The sequence below is a fragment of the Saccoglossus kowalevskii genome, chromosome 18 (assembly GCF_978046115.1).
Source record: "Saccoglossus kowalevskii chromosome 18, keSacKowa6.1, whole genome shotgun sequence".
Classification (NCBI taxonomy): domain Eukaryota; kingdom Metazoa; phylum Hemichordata; class Enteropneusta; family Harrimaniidae; genus Saccoglossus; species Saccoglossus kowalevskii.
This window is the reverse complement of record NC_140658.1, coordinates 24,860,217-24,867,257: the sequence shown is the minus strand read 5'-3', so window position 1 is coordinate 24,867,257 and position 7,041 is coordinate 24,860,217.

Below are 7,041 nucleotides of genomic sequence, written 5' to 3'. Positions count from 1 at the left end.
GTCAACTTCTTACTTTTGGATATTGATCGCAAAGGTCTTTTTTTACTCGGGTCGATGAATCTAGAATCAATTAGGTATTAATACTTTATTTTAGAATTATTTTAATAGGGTTTTGTTCCATTATCAATTATCACATGGCATTACAAACAGGAAATCCACGGCATGGGTCACAGAGTGGCATGTGGGCAGAAAAAGAAAATGGATGTCGTTGACTATGTAATAATTTTGAGTTTTGGCAACGGATCTTTACTCTTGAAATGAAATAAAATATTGCGTCTAGGGGTGTATCGTTAATAGATGTAGTGATTAAAAATAAAATAAAACACTTGTAACAACAAAGGATTGTATATTATCTTAAAGCGGGTAGTCGTCACCTCCGCGTGCGTCAAATGGCCATAGCGTGTCATTGTTTACAAACAAGCTTCTGCCCGTGAGTCTTTGCGTTTTTAGCGAGTGTTATCGTCGCTTGGGACTCAATTCCCGCGCGTGCGCAGGTGACGACCCTCCCGCTTTAAATCGAGATGGCGCGTTCTGTATTGATGTGGGACGACGCTGCCCGTAGAAGGTGTGCAGCACTGCTCTTTAAAAATAGGACGTGTCTGCTGCTCACTGCTCATTTTCACACTTCCTTCCTGTTTTATTCATTTTATCTTTTTATCGAATCCGGTACCCCCTTCAAAGTATATACAGACGTAACATATCCCGTTCAGTCGTCGGAGAGGACCAATAAAGCCCACCATGAGTCGGACGAAACTTTATTTATCTTTCAGTGGTGTATATAACTACATAAAACATTTGCCGAAAATAACAATATTTAATCAGAAAATGGTTCGTTTCACTAATTACAGATAATCAAAAATAACAATATTTTATTCAGTAAATCGTTCGTTTCGCTAATTACAGATAATCGGAAATCTGTAATAAGCGACGGAAACAAGGGTCTTACACATACAATATTTACAACTGTCGATCGAAACTTGACCAGTATATCCACCTTTCAGTAGTGTATATAACCATAGACCTTCTTTTTCTAAGGTCTATGATATAACGACATAAAACGTTTGCCGAAAATACCGGGACTTCAATTAGTAAATGGTTCGCTTTGCTAATTAGAGATAATCAAAATTCTGTAATCAGCGAAACAACAATCCTGCACGTCTCTTCATTAATTTAGTTTCATGCCGTATTCTAGATGTGTACTGTGATAACTGGAATATGTCTGTAAAACCAAGATTATTGTTTTTTAAGAGAGGCCATTTATGCAACAACGAGAAGTGTACCGGGCCAAATGACTGACACTGTGTCGTATTATAAATATCTTCAAGTTGGCATTCTGTTTTCTAGTATACTCCAATGGTCCATGGCAACCGAATTATTGGCACAACAAGCTAGAAAAGGTCTTCTGTCCACTTTTCGATCTTTATCACTGTCAAAAGCACTCCCATACGACGTTTATTTTAAAATTGTCGACACCCAAATTCTCCCTATTTTGATTTCCGTCGCTAAAATTCGGGACCTCCAAAAATACGACCACTTAGAACGTGTTCATCTCTTGGCTTGCTGATCATTTCTCGGTGTTTCTATGCGAGCACGAACAACAGCGAATGTGAGGAGAATGTAGACGATTCCCATATTTTCTGCACACTGCAAAGTGTTTCATTAAGTATTGGGCGAAATTAATCTCTATGCCCAATACACGTTATCCAAAAAAAAAATGCTACAATATGCTATACAATATTGAAGAGTCAGGTAATAGGACGAGACATACTTGGATTTATGGTGTTAAACATTACTTTTTACTTGCAATATGGCTGAGGTTTGGTTTGCACAGGAAGCAATGTAAATGAATTTATTAATACTTTTGTGACAACTTTTTTAACTTATGAGTGGCGGGCAGATATCTGTTCGTTAGACAAACTAGATATATATTGTCTCTTTAAATCTACCCTTGAACCGGAAAATTTTTTTATTTTCTGTTGAAGGTCATGTCCATATACAAGCTTTAGCGCTGTTCATGCCATTGCCTGATAATAGAGAGAGAGTGGGGGTACTCTAGTGAGAGACCAGCGCTTATGTGAATTTTGTGATCTGAATGTAATTGAAATCGAATTCCATTTTTTACTTGTATGTAATTTTTACCAAGAAATGAGAAACCAACCGTTATATACCACATTTCTATCTTACCCCGCCGACTGATATTAAATTTATTACTTTGCGTACGTATACAACCCCAAATGAATCACTTTTACAACATGTAATTGCAGCTTTTGTGTACCATGCGTTTAAGTTTAGAAGAGATGCCACTGAAGTATTATTGTAACTGGGAAAAGGAATACTCTTGTGATATATACTAACCTGTTTTGAGCCGATGGACTTTTCCTGGCAAGAATAAAGATTTTATATACGAAATGCTTTAACCAAACATCCAATGTTTAGATGAGTTTCAGGCAAATAAAGGGCGCCACCTCGAGACGTCCAGCACTGTAGTTACAATAAGGATTCACACCTATAAATAGATCTGTATTCTCACACCAATCTGTTTATACACCAGTCATACTCCTACATATAGTGTCTCTCTTATATTGGCGTTGATAGTCAACCACATGTCGAAAATAGTGGGAGTATCAGGCAGTCCACAGTCCTAGATTCTCATTAAAAAAAGTGTCATTTGTGTATGTGCCTGCAATTTATGTCACTATGCATATTACACTTAACTACTGGCCATAATCGTTGTCTGTGTGACCCTTCTTTGTCCGTGGTAGATACGGTATCATTATTGAATATGTTTAAAGGGGAGCAGAGGTCTGGCTTTTGACACTCTGTACATGAAATTTGAAATCTATGAATGAATTCTGTCGATAAAACAACTTGTATGTGCTGCAAAATGCCCTAAATATCGGGTATAAAACGGGCTGTGAAGCAGACGACAAGAGTCCGCTTTTCCTGGCATCATTTCGCCTCTAGAGGGCCAGCCAAATGATGTCATCAGTGAACACTGATAATTGAACCTATTCATTCTAGTACGTCAATCTCATAGAAGTGCTACTATGAAAGACCTTGTTAACTGACAATTTAAAAGTTGAAACATTGTTAGGTGCTGTGCGTATGAATGTCATAACGATTCATGTTAAGTTTCTCGAAATTTCAAATGAAAGATCAAGTTTTTAGTTGCGAGAGAATCTGCAGAAGAAATAACCTGAAACTGAAGACACGTACAGCGTTCTGGCTATAGTAACAGTGAGTAAATAAATATTGTACAGTTGTAACTAAATTAGAAATATGCTAACATCACTTGAACTACAGTACTCATTTCGCCCAACTTCCCACTTTTAATCGGCCGCTCATCGCTTGATTTCCGACCGCACTGTATTTTCCGATCGGGAAACGACCGCATTTTTATCGTAATTTTTCTCTCGATGTCTCATTGAAAACACCGGCCGGTCGACCAAACACTGGTCACTGGCACAGTAGTAGTCGAAATGGTAGTTGAATTAACTTTTAATATATTTGCGTTATGTTTGGATTAAAACGCGACTCTGTCTAGGGTTGCAATTTAATTGGAGTTTAAGGTTAGTAAAGAGGGTAATATTAATATAACTGTACCTTACCCCTTTACTAACCCTAAGCTACGCCAGACATTAATTATTTGAATTAACTATTAATATAAATTATGTTTTCGAGGACTATAAAAAAACGTCCTCGGAAGTTGTGTATATATATCTATTTGTGTCCTCGCAACATTAGTAATGCAAGTACACGCACTCACACACGTTGGAAATGACTTCAAAAAAACAAAATTACAAAACACAAAATGAATATATTATTGCATGGATTATTTAATCTTGGTTGATAAATTTACTATATTATAAATTCACATTGAGCATGTTCCTTTCAAAAATGGCTTCACCAACAAAAACACAAATACAATATCATTATTTTCACTTTGATATATATATCTGATTAATTCTTTTAAAAGATTCCTCATTAGTAAATAGCGTCATCACTCAACAATAATTAGAATGAGTGGTTGGTCAAAAGTTCGACGAGTCAAGTGCATCTATTGGCTAAGCTCGTTGTACATAGATGCAAATGAGTATAGGAACCACTAATGTTATAGGGTGTATTTCGAGGGGTGGTGGATTTCATGTTTGTAATGTGCTATCTCGTTGTTTTCAGGATGCAGCCTGATATTTGTTGCTTTCTTGGTTGTTCAATTATGACTAAAATGTGTGTCGTGGATGGAAAATGTGTTTATTGTTTGTTGAGTCATTATTTAGACACCCTGCAGCTTGAAATGGTATGGTCCAAATCCAAATTCGATATGGTGGTGTTGAATATCTGTGCAATATGGCAGTGTCGTCTGAAAACCACGCATCAAAATGATTTCTGTTTATTTATTTACTGTTATAGATCCTGTGAACTAGCCATTGAATATGATGTCGGGAATAAATGGTTTTCTGACCAAGCTTTATTACTTATTGCTGGCAATATTCCAGTATGAATTGGGAGCAAACTGTGACACCAAATCCAGTCGCTGTATTGTTATGCTTCTAAAATATTTTTTTTTAAATGTCTTAAAACAGATTCAAATATAAGGATATTGCATATTCAGTACAAACCCTCTCTATGACACAGTCTGACAAAAATGAAATCAGTGAATACATTAACCCTTTTCGACAAAAATAAATCACTGCTTTCACCCAGGGGGTTGCACGACACGATTGGTTGAAATAAATAAATAAATAAATTAATATTCATGTGCAACGAAAAACTCGTCTTTTCAGTAAAATTATGCCAAAATGCTTTCTGATAACACGCATAATAGTTTTAAATCTGCTGATTCTATCGTTACGAGCTGAAAAAATAAACGAAAAACTCATGTAAAAGTGCTTTTGAGACGCGGTTTTGATCCAAACTGTTGAAAGTAACCACAGGTATTCTTCTTTACCGTGATCATAGCAAGTCACGAAATTCATAGAGAATGCAGAGAAACGTTTATATTTCACTCTAGTACTATTCGTCAAAATGTTTTCAGTAACTTTTATCAGTGACAAGTTACCTGATTAGTATGAATTTTGATAAACCACTGTGTGTGTATGCACAGTTTGAAATATGTAACAATTTTGAACGCAATAAAATCACGCGTAGAACCACAACCCTGGGACTGTGGTAGAACTCAGGTTCCAGCAAGAAATTGTGGCGTCAAACTGGTTGTCTGTTGATTTGTTTTGCAATAGACATAATATTAGAGCATGTTACTATGTGATGTTTCTAAGTTTTGTTGAAGATTATTCTGTAAAGAAATTGCTGAAATTATTTCATCTGTTTGTAAACGGGATGTTGTTGCTTTGACGATGGGCTGCGGACGACTGACTTCGAAACGTTCCATTCAGATCGGATCGCGCCCTCTCGTGCCAATCCCCCTGCCTTCACCATTGTATTCAAACGAATCACGTGGTGCGCTGTTACATTCTCCTTCAAACCCGGGGTTCAACCATTAGGGACGTTTCAGTAAAAAAAAAACATCGCAAATATCGCACGTGATGAGCTGTTAAAATTGGCTGTTACACTGTTCAGCTGGTCTGGAAAATGTGTTCAATTAGCTCACATTCAAGCAACAATGCAGATTTCTCAGTAGGAGTGAAACAAGCGTGACTCTAATTAGAAAAAAAAGGGGTGTTTTCAGCAAAAAACAAATAACCATGGAGTGCATACAATACACTGAATTTCGGACAAAATCTCGCATTAGTTACAACAGCAATTACCACAGCAATATCAGACGAAACATGAAAACACTACATATTGTATTTACCCCCCATAAGTACAACCATTTACCAATTTGGTATGACCCACTCCAAAACAAACTCTTAATACCACGCTAAAGCGTTTGGTAATGACCATGAAAAACCTGCATAGAACATTTATGTAGTAACATTATATAATTAACAATGATTGTGATAAGTGATAGCACTTTGGTGTGTAGACTGTAGTATATTGGATTCAATGAATAATATCTTAAGCACTAGCAGTATTACGTCAGCTTTTTATTGTTAATTATATCCAGTAATCAGATACACATCAAACGATGCTTGCCTAAAGTAAGAAGAGATATACATAAAATTCACAAAACTTACACTCTCATTTCTCTTCTTTTGATACACTAGCTACAGCATCAGCACATTTACTTCAATAGTATTCACCTTTTGTGGCAGGCCATAGACTCTTGTCAACACAATACTACAATAAACTGTACCAATGCTGATTCTTCACCATATGTTCATTTTGACTTTCTAGCACATGATACATTGCTTTACTATACATTTAAGAAAATAAGCAATAATGTAATGACGTAGCCAACAAAATTCGAACGAGTTTTATGTAAAGTATCTTCTAATAGAGAATCAATAATACAATTTTAATTAAAAACAATACTTTTATACAACGGGCAGGTTTACTGTCACTTTGAGGTAGGTGTAGAGGTACCTTACATCGTTTTACCTGCCTAGGCGTCGGCGTGTTAGACTCAATGAACATTTATAATTAATTTGTCGGAGCTATCGCTTATTTTGCGTGCAGGTCCAGATTGTAATGTCCTCCAATAAAAGACCTCAAATAATGAGCGTAAACACCATATTAAAAAGGTACACCTATGGGACCAACACATTTTTGGTCAGCAAATATTCTAACGACAACAGAAATGTACGGCAGTGATTTGAAAAATACTGCAATTAGTGTCAAATGGCGATTCACATTTTGAAGATGCCATTGTCAAAAAAAAACACGCAGTTACGCAAATATGAAACTAGTTTCACATCGGTATGCGGAAGCGTGCTATATATTCTTCCAAATAAATTACGAAAGATGATGAAGAGGTTAACCTTTACAGCGGAACCAAATAAACGGACTCAATGCAATGGTAACAAAACTCTGCTCGGGGCCGCCATAATGCACGCAAAATAGGGAGTAAGCCGGAAGTGACGTCGTGACTTACACCACCTTGTTGAGCATGTAAATATCACGGAATAAACGGCAGAGTAAATA